At 34.4% G+C, this 20,642-nt stretch overlaps 1 protein-coding gene and 2 long non-coding RNA genes across 5 annotated transcripts in view; 1 reads left to right on the forward strand and 2 right to left on the reverse strand.

Moving 5' to 3' along the window:
* Positions 1 to 20,642, reverse strand: part of Ubx (ultrabithorax) — a 145,027-nt gene that overhangs the window by 58,925 nt on the left and 65,460 nt on the right. The window lies entirely within an intron of this gene.
* Positions 8,913 to 10,411, reverse strand: LOC119628629 (uncharacterized). The gene is made up of 2 exons (XR_005244789.2): positions 9,111 to 10,411; positions 8,913 to 9,040 (listed from the first exon to the last, which is right to left on the reverse strand). It is a non-coding gene; the product is annotated as an uncharacterized LOC119628629 (long non-coding RNA).
* LOC134199042 (uncharacterized) overlaps positions 10,422 to 20,642 on the forward strand; it is a 67,754-nt gene continuing 57,533 nt past the window's right edge. The window contains exons 1-3 of one of the 2 annotated variants that reach the window (XR_009973373.1): positions 10,422 to 12,897; positions 19,837 to 19,943; positions 20,074 to 20,373. This is a non-coding gene — a long non-coding RNA (uncharacterized LOC134199042). Of the gene's footprint in view, positions 12,898 to 16,422; positions 19,944 to 20,073; positions 20,374 to 20,642 lie in introns of those variants that run through there. The other variant, XR_009973372.1, reaches the window with a different exon arrangement.

Below are 20,642 nucleotides of genomic sequence, written 5' to 3' on the forward strand. Positions count from 1 at the left end.
GTAGATTTATACTCGTACGTATATTAGTATAGATGGAGTACATGCGGTCTTACCGCGTGATTATGCATTGACCGCTTTAAGTTAATAGGTATCAAAACATGAATTACGCTACACACCTTGAAACTAAGAGTCGTATTTCCAATTGTATAAAACAATACCACCCGTTAAATCGGGACGCAATGCTGCTTCGCTGGTAACTACCTAAAACCTAGTGAATCGTGAGCTTTACTCTAGAGCAAAAAAAATTGATCTTTTCATGTGGGAATTTTCAAACGTTATGCGACACGCTTTTTTAGAAATTGTAGATGTATTTTAATATTGGACAATTTTAGGCATCTTATGTCCCAAAAGTAGGTATCGAAATATGATTAAAGAATCTTATACCTACGTCAATCTACAACTGCACTGTCTTTAGCGGATGAAACAGTAGTATTATTATAGTAAAAATTAAACAATTTGTTGGAGCCTGCAACTGTTTTTAATCCTCAAAGCACACCTCGAGTCACCAGTCGACGGCGCAAGTTTCCTTTAAAGTACTAATCAAGAAACATGTCGCGCATTGCCTCCTCTTTTTGTACTTCGAGAGCATCTGCCCTTATTTATATTGAAATGGAGTTTACAAAAAAATAGTTATTTATAAACGTGCGTACGTTTATACGACGCGTCCGCTTGCATTTCTCTGTGATGAAAATGAATATTTTACTTTTTTTGTTACAATATTATAGTTTCATTAGGACAAATAGGTTCTATTTCTCCTTAAAAGCTTATGTAGATAGACGAGGACATGACCCAACCGGTGTTAAATAGTTATAAGAAACCATAGCCACAGCATGAATGCTGCCACCAACATTGAGACATACTGTAGCGGTATTAATTGTATCATTTAACGGCTCTTCCAGACCATAAATAGTATCATATGTATTTTTCGTGGTAAAATTTTGTTAGGATTTGAAATAAAATTAACCTTTTCTTCAAGATATTGTAATCGCATGTCATTACAGGAAAATGTAGAATAAACTAGCAGTGCTTACCCACGACTTTATCTGGTCACGAGATTCGGTACAGTTAGTCCAGGATACAAGGGCTTGGCCAGAAGGCTACAATAACATAGCCGCTTATTGCTCAGCGCTCTATCATTTAGACACGATATGCCTTTAAAGGCTATGGGAATACAAGAGTAATTTTTTGAAGGATACACGTATCTACTAAGTTCTGTTAAGATTTTAGCAATTTTTTTTTTTGGTGATTATTTGTTCAGTGTCTAAAAATGCATGTTCTGTAATACAATAATTTAACCATGTTAATTGTAACAAGGACCAGAAAATTATCCGCCCTTCGGTGCCAAGGTATATCAATGTTTGACGGATTAATTTATTGAAAAATAGCTGATCATCAGCATCACGTGCTCCAAAAAAATATATACTTTTGAGAAATTATAATAACAATGATACCTCTGTTCGAAAAGAAATAATTTAGTTTTGGAAAAGCCATTGTGGTTTACTTGCGTGTCAATGTTAGACAGGCGGTAAATTACACCGGGATCGATGTCCCACTTGGGAATTTGCGACGACGGAAAAACTATTGTAGGCAGGAAAATATATAGGCTTAGTTGATTTTATGTAAATTCTTACCTATCTGTACTTTCATCAAAAGCGTTCTACTTTGGGAAGTTTTTTTTTTAAATAAACGTCCTGAAAATTTAGTACTTTTATATATAAGTATATTTAAATAACCAATGTCGACAATCGTTCTAAATATTTCTAAATTAGAAACATACCGTCATATTTAGGTACTCTCTGTAAAAATCACTTTGATACGTAGGTAGGTATATACTTTTCTTGGGGCCTAGACTATTGTTTAGAAATATATGTTTAATGATTCAAATTAATTTGACGGTACAATCTCATGTTTCTTATTTTCTTCACTAATACCAGCTTGGTAATAAGCCCGTCTAAAGAATAAAGAACGGTAGAGCAAATCAGGTGCACACCCAGTGAATCATGTGGGATTCAACTAATCTACCCTTTATGATCTTTTGGTCAAACGTAATCTAATTAAATAACAATGGTAATAATATATATTATAAAATAATTCCATTTATTAATGGAACCTATTGGTTACGCTCACAAATTTTGTCCATGAACGATTAGATTACATAGAATGATTAAACACAAAATTTTAATTTGCGCTTTCCAAAACTGTCTTTTGTATGATTTTTATTTTTAACGCTTAACTGTGGGTAATCTACATTTTTGTAACGAATTTAATATTCGGTCCTTTTTTGTAATTGTTTGAAATTGTGATAACAACCATACTCCTGTTTAATATTTATGATTATCACTAACCATAAATTGAAGCCAACATTATCGACTAGTCATATCAAATTAATTAATTTAATTTATGCTGAATTTTGACGTTCTATTTGTGTGATTCTATTATCAATGCGTCCTATTTAGCCATGTATTTAATAATGTTATTTTGAAATTATGTATTTTTTTTTACAACTTAGTAAATGTTTCTTTAAATATTTTAAATCTATTTTTATTGATAAAATATGACATGTTTTTTAATGAATATTTTACAGAGTTGAATGTGTTTATGAAAATGCTCAATGTTTAAAACTATTTTTTTTCCTGAGCATATTTTGCTCTCGAATCAACCTATCTATATATTTTAGTTGCCTGTATTGGAAATATGTACAAAATACTTGACAAACGTAACTGATTCATAACTCATACTCTTAAGCAGATGTTACAGTAACGGCTCGAGTGCCACATGACACTGTTTTGTATTGAAAAAATACACTTCAGTTAATTTTGAACATTTTAATGGTCTCGTGTATTTATCAACATTTGTTATTAATGTCTGCATCTAATATTCTTATTTTTTATTATTTCCTATATAATATACTTTAAGTTTTGTGCTAATGGATTTGGTACATTCAAAGCTAATGCATTAATGAAGCAATCCGTTCTAATATTCGACATTAAAATTTCATTCCATTAAAAGTGCTGCTTAAAAGAATTCACATATTTGTAAATATATTTCTAAAATGATATTTTGTTCCGTGGGAAAATATAAAAATCTAATATTACTTTTTTTACAGTAAAAAGCTTCGTGCAGCGATAGCTAAAATCACGGTAGAAAAATAAAATTATACTTTAAGAACTGCATTCACAAAACATTCATTACTAACAAAAACATTAAAGTGATCAGAAATTTTCGGAATACTCAACACTGTAGATCTCGATAAACGGCCACAATATAATAGTGGTCTTAGACATATTTGAATATCTTGGTGCGAATCGGCCATTGTTGTTCCGCCGAGTATGGACTTAATTAAGGGGGGTATAGGTGGAAAGATCTAGTGGAATTTAGAGGATGGCCAGTGGCCGAGGTGACCAAATAAGTATTTATAGTAAGGGAGAGGGTGTTGAATTAATTAACGCGAAATTCTTAAGCACTTAGTTATATGAAGATTTCGTTTCACTACACAAATTAAGTCTGGGTGGCAATAAAATTATATTAGCTATTACTTTCCAAAGTATCAATAAGATCTTTTTCTCTTTAAGGTACGATACACATGACGATGATGTTGTCTAGATATTATTTAACTAAAAAAAACCCATGTATATTTTACTGCATACACAGTCACTGTAAAAATATTCTTGATTCATAACTAAAATACAAAAATCATAAATGGTTCACGTTCGTCAGTAAATAATTTTCGTATATTTTATCTTCTGTTCAGATTATTCTGACTCTCGTTTATACTAAATTGGACAGTAGGGAAATCAAGACGATAAACTTGCACTGGTTGTAGTGGTCACCAATTCAGCCCTTGGGGACCCTACGAATGTTTGAACTTCAGAGTTTCTGTTCTAAATATTCTATAACGATTTATTTACAAACTTACTATCAACAAAATATTCTATATATAATATTTTATGTGAAGAATAATACCTACATATTCGTGATCTCAGTTAATGTAAAATCTGATTTAATCAAAAGTACATTATACAATAGTACTATAGTTAATTTAAAGTAAGATCAAGATTGCTAATTGTTGTTTAGTGGGAAAAAACAATGCAATTAAACGTTTTTGTAAAATTATTAAATAATTCTGGATACAAGCAATGTTCAATACAATCTAGTGGAGGAAATCTCTGTAAATATTGTTATGATATAAAATGCTCACGGAGTTTCTCGCTGGATCTTCTCAGTGAGTCGCGATTCCGATCCGGTGGTAGATTCTGCGAAGCACTGCTCTTGCTAGGTCTAGTTTCTCGTCGAACCCGTCGTTTGAGACGAATGTCTCGGTGAGTAACAAACAGACACAGCCCATTGAGTTTCTCGTCAGATCTTCTCAGTGGGTCGTGTTTCCAATCTGGTGGTAGATACTTTTTTTTATGATTGAAAGATTACTGGTGGCCCTAAGGCCTTTCCAATTTCACCAGGATAGGTGGGTGAGCAAAGGCTCAGCCAGGAGGGGGCTGGTAGATTCTGCGAAGCATTACTCTTGCTGGAGTAACTGTTAGCAACGTCGTCAGGTTTGAGCCCCGTTAGCTCACCTGCTTGTTAGGGTTACGCGGAAATTGCCTCTCAAGGCCATCAGCTTAGGTAGGATTCATATAAAAGGGCAAATGCAAATGCCCTCAGGTTGAGCCCGTGAGCTCACCTACCCGCCAGGGAATAAATACCCTCTAGGCTACCAGCGAATAGGTGGGGAAATTAAATTAGATATAAAATAGGATATAAAATTTAAATGTGTTATATTATACCTATACTTATATTAAATGATCATTTCTTTCTTCAATAGTTTCGTGCGTTTCGTATCCTCTACTATAATTCAAGTGTACTTAAATTTTTTAGTTGAGTTTCATAATAAGCATCTCTAGAAAATTTTCAATAATATGATAGACAGCATGCATATTATCAATCTAATTAAAATAAAATTAATCCGTAATAACAATTTAAATTTTATTAGTAAACAAACATTTTGGTTAGAAGATAGCAGAATATTAAAAATAGTATAGTATAGTTTACAAATGTACTAAAATAATATATAGTCTACCAAATAGCACATTATCACCAAGACATAGTCGTCAACTGCTGGACGTACGTCTCTTCCAATTTACATTACTGAGACCCATCCCCAAATAACATACCAAGTTAGTAATAATATAAATAAAAGTAATAATTATAAGTTTTCAACCCAAAAAAATTACGGTAAACAGAACAACATATGAAACCGCTTCGCTTATTAACTTGTATCGCAACAAAAGCGGCAGCGAAGTTTACTGCAGGGATATAAATTAAATGCTTACGTTTCGCATGCCCTGCTCCGCTAGTTTAATTAAGCGTCCTTTTGTGTGCATGTGCGTAAGAACATGCCTCTGGAAGGGAGGTACTTCTTAAAGAACACAGACCCACTTGTTCAATGGTGAGTAGATATGATACTGTTGACCGCAAAGTTGATTGTCACATTTATAAATGCTCATCGTTTTTGACAAGTGATTAGCTGACCGATGCAAATATTTTTCGATAATATCTTTTATTTTTTGATAAACCTGCTTACCAGTTATTTGAATTTGACAGAATTTGTATTTGAATTTTCATTTATTTCAATGCTAATGTTCAGTTGGCGCGAAATCCACATTTGACACGGACAAGACCCGCAACATAACTCAACCCTTTGCCTGTAGCCTTCTACGTTTGTGTTACATGAATTGCCTAACACAAAAATTCACAACCTTAATTTGTTCCGATGAAACGTACACGAGGTGACATGACCGTGAGATTAAATTTTCGAATGTCCCATTCAATTAATTTTCCAGGAGAAAACTCGCTTTCGTAACTCCCGTGAAACGAATAATATGTTATTAAATTAGTCTACAGTTGAAACAGCTTTATAAATACCTGAAAATATCCACAGGCTATCAGGATTACACTTCACTAGCCGGCCGCATTTTTGAACTAAGAACGGTAACACTACGACAAGGATGTTCCGAAACTAAAAAATATTTAAGCCGTTGATCGTTATTTTCTTGACTCGCACAAAAAAATAACAATGGCGACTTTCTCTTGGGCCATAGCTCAAAAAACTTTGTTTTTTTTTTTGTTCCGACAATGCAACAATACAAACTTTCTCTCTGCACTTGCACAATGAACCGTTACTTTTGAAATAGATAACAATACCCGTTTCATTAAACGCTTATAAAAAGTCAGTCGTATTTGTAACACCGATCGAACTATCCGATCCACGGCACAATCGTGATGATACTGAAAAACGGTACTCCTTTATCCAGAAATCTCTTAACGAGGTTAGTTTAGGCAAACTTTTGTGACGTAATTTTTTATTTGGTTTTGTTCGGGTCCGTATGAGTATTTCAAGTTGCCCTTTTGAAGTTGAGAGCACTTCAGTAAAGGGTTGCACTATTCTATCATGTTCTGAATGCGCAAGAGTGAGCGTGATGTAACTATTACGTACAGGGGCCGTCGTCGGTTAGAACGAAGAACACGTTTGGAGAATAATTTGAATACCGAAATGCAGATGGCTTCTTTTATCGAAGGGGCTTTGGGTCCGCCGCCGAACTACAAGTTAATTAAGGTATGCCCATCAATTAAATATTGGTTTTGATTGTTTTCATTTTGCGAGATTAAGCTGCGTTCTTGATTTATATATTAATTGTGTTTTGTTAATTAAGACATACATTGCGTATTCGTGAACTGGTCGAACCGGAACGTTTTGCAATGCAAAAAAGAGTAGCCAATAATGGACACATAAATCAGTCGGTGGATCTACATAGAAGATAAAGTGAAGGACTTGATAGATAAGTTGCCTCAGTAACTTATAATCTTAAGGAGGTAAATCCGTTTGATTTCGTATTTGGGACGATGCATTCGTACAGCGAACGGATTCACTGAGCGAAACACCGAAATTTATTGGGTTAGTAGTTGCCGTAGGTCGATAAAAATACAAACGGACAACAAAACGACGTATCTCTGCAGATCGCTTAGAAAAAAATACGACCTAAAAACGTGAGAGACAGAGTAAATTTTTCCCTGGTGTATCTCAGAGGTTGTATGACTGAAAAGAGCAATGCGCAGTGCAATTCCGTGATATCTTTTTCACTCTTTCAATGCCGAAGCTTGGCGACATACGGGCGTTATAGTGTTGAATTAGCATATTTATTGCTAGTTACGCGAGAAAATAAATTTATCTTAGGCCATTGAGCCGGAGCCATATTCGTCTTTTTTCTTTCCGCTATATGTTTCTAGCTTCCGTTTTGCTATGTCGTCTGGGTGTGGCTGATCTCATGCCAAATCAGATGAATGTAAATGGCGTTTGTATTTACCTACCTAAAACTAGTTATCCGGCGGCAGGAAAAATTTGTACGTTATTTTATTGCCAGAAAACATTCCACTGGAGCATTTATGCTTGTGAACATGGTTGGTAGGTAATAATTATACTTTTTTGGTTTCGTTAACAAAAGCTTACGAGTTCACATCCTAGCTGATGTCGAGCTGTTACAGTGCTCCATAGGAATGACAATGTGCCGCCGGTCCTGAGACAGTCCCGTCTGAACCCCAAACTTATATGTTCTTTGACAACGCGTTTTAAAGCATAATTTTTGCCACATACTTCGCCATATAATCCTCCCCGAATATTACATACCGTTCTTCAAACTAAGTTTTAAAACAGTGTTCAGCGATAGGCCGGCTTGGCTATGCTCCATGCGTTCAGGACTGACGATTATAACTTACTATCAGAATGACCGCTGGCTCGGCTGTTTTCGAAAGGAATTAAAATGACGCCGATTATATAGGATCAGACCGGATTACCAGAGTCTATTGTCGTGCCGTGCAACCTCTTTGACAGGATATACAGCCTACAATGACTAGACATAGACTGAGACGGAGACTTGACATTGTGAGAGTGATTTTCTAGACCGAACAAGACAATTGAACGAATACGACCGTTCACTGGCAGTGATCATTTTTCAATGCCCTTCTTAAAGAAACGAAATAGACGACAAACGAACGAATCCACCGTTCACCTATAGGCCTCGTGTAATGAATGCAACCGCTCAATATGTGACATGAGGCGTAGCCTAACTAATAAGTTCTACAGTCCAATCCTGCACGTATAATTTTTCCTCCAAAGATTAGCAAAGAACGTTTTAAAACAAAATATTTCTTAATAAATCAATCACGACCAAGTCGATTCATTAGTAAAAATAAAATAAAAACCTTCAGATTGGGTTAGCAAACTCATGACGACATTAAGTGGCAGCTTACAGACAGTGATGTGGTCATCCATATTCGTCACAATTAAAGGGGCGACTTAGTCGTGTAAGCTCTCAATATGCTTTTCTACGAATTATCATGCAATTGTACCTATTGTACCTTTGTACTGGTGGTAGGACCTCTTGTGAGTCCGTGTGGGTACCACCACCCTGCCTATTTCTGCCGTGAAGCAGTACCTAATGCGTTTCGGTTTGAAGGGTAGGGCAGCCGTTGTAACTATACTGAGACCTTAGAACTTATATCTCAAGGTGGGTGGCGCATTTACGTTGTAGATGTCCATGTGCTCCAGTAGCCACTTAACACCAGGTGGGCTGTGAGCTCGTCCACCCATCTAAGTAATAAAAATAAAATAAAAATTAATATGCCTGAAACGCCATTATTACCTGATTTAGATAAAAAATTCTAAAGCAATTTTAAAAAACAAGTTCGCGTATTTGGAGAACTGAAGATATATTTTATCAATTGCTTTTGACTACGATCAGACCCGAAGAAAAAAATTTTTTAACTACTTAAGTAGATTCATATAAAAAATTATAAAAGCAAATTAATGCTTTTTTTTTGTTTATCCTAAATTCTAAAATAGATTCTAGAAATAAATACAATTTATTTAGCATTTATTTTCAATTAAGGTCATTGTTTATTTAAAGATTTTGTTACCAACAATTTTTCGTCATTCATTAATTTTTACCATTCCTCTTGATTATTACCCAATGTAGTAGTAACATTATACCTGCAACAAAAGAAAAAAAATAGAGCAATTATACAGAAAGTATCACTTGTCTCTCGAAAGGTAACTTTACCTGCCCTCATCCTCGTCACATAGAAAGCGGCACATACGTTCCGTGAACGCCTCTGACAAAACCGGTCGGACATACCGACAGCATACAAATGTACTCCCGCTCAAAAACATCTTCCGTCTTTCATTGACGCGAACAGTTCACATAAATCTCTCTCGTTCGCTCACCCAAGCCAACTTCATATGAATGCTCTCATCGACCAACCACGGCGTCGTAAAACATCGCCATATTGAACCCAGCGACACTGCTGCCCTCTACCTACATTAATGCAAAGCGAGTATGTTTCGCGGCATTGTTTTTGTGTGTTTTTCACGTTTTAAACAGTTTTCCATTGTTTATTTTGGTTGAAACCAGTGATTTAATGCGTGTTTCGTTTTTGTTGGATGTAATTTAACCATTTTAGTGCAAGTTTTGTGTGAAATAAACGAATGTTGTCAGAAGGACGCCACCTCGATATACCTACCTATCTAAAGCTAAGTTCACTTCACGAGATGTTTTGTTTTGGAAAGTGCTTTTGTTTTCTCAAACCGACTAGAGAAATTTAGTAATATTATCACCATCCAATAAGACATTATGCTATGGAGCAAGAATCTCTCGCTCAAACAAATACAGAAGCTATATTTTTAAATGGCGTGGCTAGTGAGAATTTTTTTGTTAGATTATAAACAAACCTATTGTTGTTTGAGATTATGATTTTAATAAAAACATTGATTAGGAGATGCATTGTTGCACTCATGAATTTGTAAATGATTACAAGCTTATAATAATGAACCTATTAAACACATACATACAACATTTTCTACGAACCTAAAAAAACAGCAAATAAACCAAAAATGATATTCTTAATTTTCAGTATTTCGTGAAATACTTTAGTGTGCTTCAAAGTATTTTTTTCTTAATTTAAATAACGAATACAATTCTAAAACCGCCGGCGGTTCTTTTTATTCTTCCGACGGCGCATGCGCGTTTTTCTTTAAATTTAAGTTAGGTACCTACCATAATGATTGCAAGCAAGTGACTTAGTGTGACAATTATATAACAACGGTATATAAAAATATATAAAGCTAAATACTGTTGCGAGATAAGGAATTTATTATTAATTTAGTAACTCTGTTAGAAATTCACCTTTTTTATTCCCATTTATCGGCACATGTATTCAGAGCTCATGTGCTGTTAGTGGTTTTCGGAATTTGTAGATACCACAACAACTGTAATCCATTTTAAAGTTGAAATTTCCCCCCCATTAGAATAGAATAAAACCTAAAAATAGTAATATATTTATTACAATAACTTTATTACTATATTTCCAAATAATTAATATATACCTATATACTTAGATAAATAGAACATCTGTTCGCGTGTATTTTGTTAAACGTCTTGTTATTTGCTTACTTATTAGAAAATCAAGAAATGTATACAACCTCTATTAACCCGGACTGCGATGCTTGCTTTCCGGTAATAATGTGGATGCAAACAGTGATCGATTGAAAGAAACCACTGAAAGTAGATAGTTGAAATTGAAATTTCGGAGATTGGTAGTTGTATCAGAAACGATTTAAATTTTAATTACTTAAAGACGAATTTATAGAGTATATGCAAACAAATTTACCTACTGGTCAGCCAGTCCTAAATGTGCCTGAAAAACAACCTTTAGATATGCAATTAAGGTCTCAATTAGTACGTGTAATGGTCATTCTGTACCAAGTTATATGAGCTCAAAACACGCTGCTATTAATTATTTTCAGTATGATGATAAAATATATCTACTTCAAGTTATTTCTGTAACTCACGCGTTATTGAAATAAAATCATATTTTAATCATCTTTAGTTCGTAAATCGTTAATTTGTGAGTGTGAATAAAATGGTTCGTTTAAGTATGGAGTCATATATGTAATTTAAATCGTGAATCTGTGAGTGTGAATGAAATGGTTCCTTTCAGTATGGAGTCATATCATAAATTTGCTAGCTCTATGAGTTTCATCTCGTACGCTACCAAACTGTTTGTTAAAAAGAAATATACATAGGTATATTTGTGATGATTTTAGATATTGGTCATTTAATGAACAGTATTAACTGAGGCTATTGATTATTTGATAAAGGTCTTTAAATTCCTGGACAAGGTAAAAAAGTAACTAATGTTATTCGAAAAAAAAACATAATATATCCTAATTAGCGAACAACAGATCCGTTCAAATTGAAGCGGCCAGCCTAAGCCCTACTTAAACAAATTTACAACGATCGTATCTTCTGAAGGTGACCCAAATTACCATGAAAAAAGTTTAACAGCCCTTTATTCCGGTACAAACAGAGGCTGTAGGTGGGAATCCCGTGTAATCCGGCCCACTTATCACGCGTGCAAAATGCAAATTCAACCGGCCCGGATGAACGCGGGATTAACGAAAACTGAAGCAGCAACCATATTGTCTAACTGTCTCATCGATCACCGTGCTTTCAAATTTAACAGTGACAGTTTTTGCTGTTAATATTTCAACCTCAATAACTAGCTGATAGACTTAAAGTTCAACGAAATTCATTGGCTGTTAGGTATTATTGATGCTTATGGGCTATGAAAATTACTAACATTCGGATCAGCTGATGGTTAGTCTGTGTCCAAGAATAAAAACAATCAAAAGAACTAACACAGAATCTGTTCGCGATAATCTTTATGGCTCAGTTTTGAAAAAAATATGTATTAAGCAAGAGGTAAACAATTAAAATATTATCTAATAGCAGGTTATGCACACCATTGCCTCAGCTATTCAGTCCGTAATAAGATTCAATGGAATCAATAAAAAAGTAGCATAGAGATACAAAAACGTGTATTGGAAAATCTACAACATTTTTTCATGCCATAATTAAAACAACACAAACAATCGATTAATAGATACCTAATTATTAGTGTTGATCGCAAAACGATGTTTCATTTTCAATTACAATCAAGTGTATGTGTAAGTACCTAATCGATTCTTGAAAGAAAAAAGAAGTAATAGCGTGTCTTAATGCTGCAGCACTTAAGATATACTCAATACTTCCTCACATTATTGATTGGGCTAAGAAAACTTGGCACAGCACGCCAACATACGTTAAACTTTTCTTTCTCATATATATAAATCTGTTTAACCTTTGTCTTACTGGCATATTTGAGAATGCATTATGAAGCGAGTCTCTCAAGTAATTTCTCTTTTTTATTTACTTTAATCTTCTAAACGCATTTGAGAAATTAAGTTATTGTAGTACTTCTATGTACATATATCAAAAATCTTACAGTTGAAGGTGTGTGACGCTAGGAAGATCACAACTCTTGAAGAAGAAATTATATGAAGTAAATACCTACAAAAGTTGCAAATCAACTTAGGATTATATTATTATTATGTTCTTCTCATTCGATAGTACCGGTTATGTTACAAGCAACCTAAGTTTTAATCTTTGATAATTCACTGGTTAAATTTGAAGTCCGGCGGATAATCTTCTGCCGTTTAAAACCATGGCCATCGAATCCCTGAAGCTTAGCGCCTGTTTGTTACCTCTAATACGATTTTAACACCTGTGTTTCAATGTTATGTAAAGTGCGGATGAGATAAAATAGCTTTTTATGGAGTGCTGAACGAAATTAGTACACCGCGAAACGGTTGGGTAATATTCTGTTTGAATTGCTCAGTTTGATTGACTTATGATTATAGTTATTTTTTTCAAGCTGTAGCCCCTGAAGATTGATTTTTCTGAATTATTTTGATTACTTTTTAAAGCGGACGAGCATCCGGGCCATCGTTATTAATAGACACGAGAATAAGTAAGTTTTATGTCTTTAAAAATAATAAAACTATTTGTTATAATCAGAAACGAAATAATTTCGTTTAAAATGTTATGCAATAATTGTAAAATTTCGTATGTTTGTGCAAAATATTAGTAGGCCAGGAAGAGCATCTGGCGTCAGAGGTTGATAGATTTATGTACTGTGATTTATTAATGAGTTTCGAGATATTGCCGTATCTGTTTTGTTTTCTACATTATTCATCTATATCGCATTGCGTATCAATTATACGCATCAATTAGGAAGATGTTTATTTGCTGTGTACAAGTAAAAACAATACATTGATAACCTGCTGACAGTTTAATGGATTTAAAATAAAGCGATCACTATTCACAGCGTACACATAAAAAGGACAGGTGATTAATTATTTTTATATGAAATACAATTATTTATTTATATAATTAGTATATCTATCAAATATATGTTTGTGAATAGGCCGGGCTATTTATTATACTATAGTTGATAGTGCTTTTATATGAAGGAAGGATTACTGGTGGCCGGAAGGCCTTTCCAGGTTCATCAGGAGAGGTGGGGCTGATAATGTTATTCTAAAACCTTCCCAATAGTACTTACTGGTTGGTGTAACTGGATCAAAACATCAAAAGTATAATAAACACGCGTACAGTATGAACAAACAAAAGTACATCAATCTTTCTCGTAGAGCATATAGGTAAAGGAAATATTAAATTCGACACAAAAGAATAAAACCTTATGACCTTGAACGTTTAAATATCTGAATTATTTATAAGGTTTTACAAAGTAAATTTTCATGTTATTTAAAATTTACCTTGACCTTTTTATTAAGCTTAAGATTTATATCAAATCTCCGTTTATTTAAAGTAACACAACAATTAGGAAAAAAAAAAGTGTGTGTGTCCGCTCCGACGCACGACTGGAGTTTACTGGATATAAAAAATTAAACGAAACAATACGAGAAATAGTTCTATATTACGACAACACGATACACTACAGATTATTAACAAATTAACGAGACACAAAACAAACGACTAACAAATATATGAAAATACAATAATGAGAGAAACGCGCGATCAGTACGAGGCTTTGTGGCGGACTGCCGGCGCAGCAGCCCGGCGTCACCTGCAATAACGCGGCCGCGCGTTGGCTCCTGATTGGCGCGCGCACGCATCACGCAATCAGGAGCCAATCAGGCGCATAACGCATTTCGTGTGACATGCTAGTACGATTTTGATTGGCGCGCGCACGCATCACGCAATCAGGAGCCAATCAGGCGCATAACGCATTTCGTGTGACATGCTAGTACGATTTTGGTCCCCATAATTTTCATACCCCGGGCCTATATATGTAAATCGATTCTAAAGGAGTAAACTCCAAAAAAATTGTCAGTTTCGTTTTTGGCGGGAACAAAATTAATGCAGCGGCTGAATCTTTCCTTTAATGCTAATTAAGATTTTTAATCTTCTGAATATATTTGTAGGTGTTACTTATGTAATTAAATTTTTATTGATAAACAGGTTGATGTAAGTATCTAAGGCTATTGTCTGTAAATTTGTCTATTGTACACATTTTACTGTTGATATTTGTATTGATGTTAATTATTGATGAATTAGATTTTGAAATTTCTGCGGCGGATGAGTACTATATTCGATGTTTCTATCTTGATTCTATCTTGGATAATAATAATAATTTAATTTTAACATAATAAATGCAGTATGGTATGGTATCTATGTATTGATTCGGTATCTACAATGCTATTAAAACCGGTTGATAATTAATTTTGTGGTCGATAAATCGATCTTGTAATAATACATAACACCGTTTGTTACCTATGCTGTGAAATATGTACTTAATGTAGATTATTCGAAAATTGGAACATTAGTTAAGTGGGGACAGAGTCATTATCAGCTAATAACAAATCGTTTAAGGGCCTACGTACACAAAACGAAATGAACACGGCGCGGCTCGTACTTATGCGGAAGCACGACAACACACAAATTTACCTAAACACGAACGATTTATAAGTATTTACAATATTTCTATTACGATAAATCGTGCTAAATTTTGAGGCTTTAGCCCAGGTGAGGGCGTATCTGCATATTTATGAAAAGCGCGGAAGCCTTAAGGGGAAGTCCCGGGTTTTTAAAATGGCGAAGAATGTAAACGTTTTTTTTTCTCCGCAAGTTTTTAACAAGATCCGCCTTATTTATGCTGTACTAGGGCGGGTATCTTGAGAGATTTATTGTGGGGAACCGTGACTGATCGGAGAAGTTAGCTCAACGAAAGTACTCTTGAATTTAAATGGGCTCTTTAAAATGTTATCTTCAATTGTTTTTGTGGTTTCTCAATCATTCATATTAATTTTATTCATACTTTGAAACATAGATACAAGCGTTTCTTGTTTACAAATATTTAATGTACTGGAACTCATCAGAGTCATTCTCGAATTATTTTCGTTGTAATCTAATTTTAAACTAAAACGTAATATCGCTGCAATTAACTCGTAAAACATCAATCAAGTAGAGATTACGCTAGACGCATTCGACTTGTGACGGTTTCTATGTGGTCTACCAATTTAAAATGATCCTCAATATTTCCGCAATTCAGACACAATTTAGGTCTTGTTATTTTGGAGCATGTAAGCACTAATCAGTCAGAGGTGAAATGAGTTCAACTGATAAATATGGTATGGTCGTTGAAAAGCATTTTATCGTTGTATCCGAGTGTATAAATACTAAAACAAAATTGTCAGTTGAAAATTTTGTACGTATCGTAACAGTATCGAGTTAAAAATGAAATGAAGGTGTAGCTAAACAATAAGAATAAGTAATTTGATTTCGAAATTGTGATTTAGAACTTAATTTTCGGTTATAATATTCGATATAAATAAATAAAAAATGCAAATGTAACTTCTGCAATAATCACTTCAATCCAATTTCAGCAGAGATTTTATAATATTCAAATAGAATTTCTATTTCTATTTGTAGATTTTCATTTACGTTAAATATTGAGACTTGTTGTGATCATGGCTGAAACGACAATATGCCGGTTGTAGTCGTACCGCACGATGGGGCTATGGCGTTGTTCGAATGCTGTTGTCGTTTCGTCGTTTCTGTTACGAATGAAAATGAATTATTTTTAAATAAAGTATTGTAATATTATTAAAATGGACACCAACATATTTACTAAAGTCTCAGCAAAAAGTATTCGATTTGAAATGGCCACCTTTGGCTTTTGTACAGGCCTTTAATCTGTTTGGCTACGAATTTATGGATTTACGCACTGTTTCGAAGGAAAATTTCGCCACTGCTTACTCTAAACATTTTTTAAGAGACTCAATGTCGTCGTGTCGTTTAGAGCAGGCCATGTCCTCTAAAACTCATCATAATATGAAATGGTTGAGGAGTGGGCTAGATGAGGGCCAGTCTTCAGCTCTTATAAAGTCCGGAGCGTTGGTTTCAAGCGAGGCTTGGGTAGTTCGTGCCTTGTGACCAGATGCAGAGTCCTGCAGGAAAGTCCACAGTATATTTTTAAAAGTTGAGTAGTTTCAGAGCATGACCAAGACCAAGACTGTATCTTGATACACTTTGGCTGAAGTTTTCACTCCTTTTTTACAAAAATGTAGTTTTGTGACTCCCTGATAAGACACGCCCGCACCAAACCATCACCGACGCAGGATGATGATCACGTTTTACCTTTCCGAGCACTTGAGCAACTTCTTCAAAACTGTGAGCGTACACTTTATCATTTTTCTTATTGTAGTATTCTTCAATCGTGATAATTTTTTCATCGGTAAAGAGGATATTTCTTTGCCGTTCACCTGCGACAGAAGGCGTATTGATCGATCCACTCTCTTTAATTATAAATATTGATTTAGGGCATGTCCTGTATATACAGATACGATAAGTACCAAGTTTCGAGTCTTGTTTTATAATACTCGACAGAGTCCTATCGGGAATCCTCTTTTTTTATTTTTTATTGCCCGTGTATGGACGAGCAAAGCCGCTGCCTACCGTTAAGTACCCTCCACAAGCCTCGTTTGAAGAAGGACATGTCATAGCGCTCGGGAAATACCGTGGAGGGGAGCTCATTCCAAAGCCGGGTGGTACGGGGCAAGAAAGATCTCTGGAAGCACACTGTGGATGAACGCAGTGGCTCCAGGTAGTATGGATGAACTTTTCTCCGGTGGCGGGCGGTGCGATGGTACATACGGTTCAAAATACAAAGGGAACCGAAGTCCGTCCACAGACCCAGTTGCTCCAAACAATCCGTGAATAGGATTATTAACAATCCCAACGGCTCTCTTCTGTATGGAGTCAAATGGAAGAAGCTGGTATTCTTTTATTTTATTTTTTTATTCTTATTTTAATCTTTTATTCTTCTGATATTCTTCATTTCTCGCGATAAGGTTTTTTGCTTCCTAATGGGGTTTCGACGAATTCTGGCTTTAACAGCATTAACAGCCTTTGTAGTTCTAGCAGCACGCGACCTCCCCGATCTTTTCTGGTCTTCAACAGACGAAGTGTTGTTGTATCTGTTGATAGTACGATATACGAACATACGGCTGATACCAAGCTTTTGAAGTGTCTGGAATATGACCGACGGCTCCATACCCACTTTGTGCAAGGCGATCACTGCAATCTTATTTTCTTTAACACCCCACTCCATATTGTAATTTGATAATGTACACGAAAAGATATGTGAAATGGCGCCAAATTAAAAGAAGTTTTTAAAATAATATACGTGTTCCAAATTCAAAATAATTAACAAGTTGAAAAAACGAAAAAGTTTTTATGTAACAGTATTTATGGACAGACTAGGTATATTTATGAAATTACTGATCGCAGAGGATAGTGTAAAAATTAGGCTATTGCAAGCCCGCATGGATAAGTACAATCGTCCTGCCTATTGCTGTCGTTAAACAGACACGTGTTTTAGTTTGAAAGTTGAGACAGACTTCATAAAGTGGGCCATGATACCTATTTGGTACCAATCGTGTGAATTTTACAAAATACATCAGAAATCACAATCCATTTTAATAAAATAATTTACTTGAAACGCTAAAGCAAATAATAACTATTTACAATTATATAGTACAAAGTCATAAATCGTGACTAATATCTTGTTGGCACGTTATTACGTGCTAGATTTAAATCAAACTACCTACTATGAACTTGTATTCGATACTGTATGCAATAAAAATATAATTGTGTTGTATTTTTAATGTTTATCAAGCGAGAAATAATTATAAAATATTTACTTTCAAAATATTAATAATTAATTGCGAGTTGAGTTTTATTAAATTAATAGCGACCCGCCCTCGCTTCGCTTCGGAAACATTAAATTTTATTATTGACAGCTGAGTCCCGCGATGTAACCCGCGGTTATTGTCGTACCGCGGGTGACGCCGCGAGGCGAAGCTAGTCTAAAAAAAGTAGCCTAAGTTACTCAAGAGATTACATACAAGATGATGAAGCTACTCTTTATATCATCAGCTACCTATCAGTGAAAGTCCCGTCAAAATCGGTCCAGCCGTTCCAGAGATTAGCCGGAACAAACAGACAGACAGGCAAAAATTGTAAAAAATGTTATTTTGGTGTATGTGCCGTATATATATATTCATATGCATATAGTAAAGAGCGCTATTATTTAAAACAGACACACCAATTTTATTTATATGTATAGATAATTCACCAATGTCATAAGATCTCAGGCATTTAAATAGTTGAATAAAAATTTTATAAAATAAAATAGTTGAAGTTGAAAGAAAAGTGGAAGAAGTTGAAAGTTGAATAAAATAGTTATAAAAAAACAAAAATCAAGAAAGAGACATTTTTTATCACAGTCAACTAATCTAATTCTTTTCCTCTCCTTATTCTTGTACAAACACAAAGAGTTACTAGCAGTTCATAAAGGTGAAAACAACATTAAATTCAGCAAACAAAAGAAATTCTCGTTAAAATCCTCTAAGGAAACTAATAAAAGTTGTTAAACTATAACTAAGACTTAAAATTAGCTACATTTTATGAATACGTAACTTCCATAATCTTTAAGACATTTTTTAGTTTTTGATGTAGGTATATAAACAAAGTGAATAAGTAGGTACGTAATCAAAACAAATACAGTAGCAACCTTATGCTTAAACAAAACCGGATAAACCTGAACGAATAAAGGAAAGAAAGGACATCCGAAACTGAGCGGAGCTAATGAGCTCCTCATAAATAGATTCATGTTTAATATATTAGGAGTCAGCTGCATTTTTTCGGCTTTCTTTGCGACTAGGGAACGCGCGAGACTATTTACAGGGGCTTAAGTTAAGCAGTTACACTTTAAAATGAACGGTCTTGGCTTCCAGACAGTTTCTTAAATTGGTATACCGACTCAGGAACTGTCTTCAGCCCTTTAAGCCTTAAATATTGTAAAATATAGTAAGTAGTACTTGATACTTAATTTTATTTTTATGCGTATACGATGGTAAACTTTGCTTTAATTTATTGTACTATTTATGTAATCAAAATGAGCTCCTTTGAGTCATTTCACATAAATTCGTAGCGTATGTTTGAATATCTTAAAAAAATACGGTCTCGTGTGAGAGAATCGTTTGTGATATAAAATGCAACACTTGTCGATACGCAAAGCGATTAGGTATGAATTATGTAAAGATCTGTCCAGCTGCCGACTTCAACTGATACACAATGAACATACGAAATTCGTACAAGCTGCTTACGAAAGCGACACTTCAATACAAACATTTCAAAATGGTATTCAATAAATTTATTTACGTACGAATAACTAAAACGAGCACTCCAGATCCCTTCCCAAATTATAAATATGTCTTGTTTAAAGCTATTTTTTGTGTGAACGAAATGTAGTAAAGCTGTTTAAGGTTTATTTTCAGTTTTTAATTGCATAGAGTAATCATCATCATGCCTATTTCCGTAGAGAAGGAACCACGTGATCCGGTCTGAAGGATGTAATTTAAATGGGATTTAAATCTTATGTTTCAAGGAGGGCGGCGGTGTTTACCCATCGACGTTACTAAAAATGCGGTAATTAAGACATTTTATTAAATTTCACTAAGTAAAATGTGTTTTGTTGGAATTTATATAAATTAATTGTAATCTCCTAAATCATAATATATTTAAGTATTTATACGTCACATCATGGTTGTTTCTACAGGCTGAGGTCGCAATTTATGTCTCTCGCGGGAGACGAAGAGTAATGTCGGTGTAGGGCGAAAAGAGGAAAAAAACCAGTCGCCGACCCAACAAGTTCAGCCAATTATAACTGACAAGAGGCGCAGGCGCGGCCGCTCACGAAGCAACATATATTTAACTACACTTTTTCCATTATTCCACGCTATTTAAACAGGATGTGTAATTTTGATTCTAATTATTTAACGGATGAACCTTTCGATGGTATTCTGTGGACGAGTGAAGCGTTTTAATTATTTCGAAATACTAGATAAAAAACGAGGACGTAAGTTGATTGCTTAACTCTTAATTTATTTTAAAGTATTTTGTTTCATTAATTCTAATTCAACTCGAAGTAAATAGTAAACACACTCAATGTCGTTCATAGGCAACTAGAATTTAAAATTTCTTCAACAAAATTTATGTAAATATATGCCTTGTCAATTTCTCATCCTCGACTTTAAGCTGTTAGAAATACACTCAAAGATTTTGAAAATTAATTAACTAAACATTTCTTTTGGACATTTTTTTCCTTCTCAAATTCTATTACGCGCC

Source organism: Bombyx mori, chromosome 6, assembly GCF_030269925.1.
Source record: "Bombyx mori chromosome 6, ASM3026992v2".
In the NCBI taxonomy this organism is placed as follows: domain Eukaryota; kingdom Metazoa; phylum Arthropoda; class Insecta; order Lepidoptera; family Bombycidae; genus Bombyx; species Bombyx mori.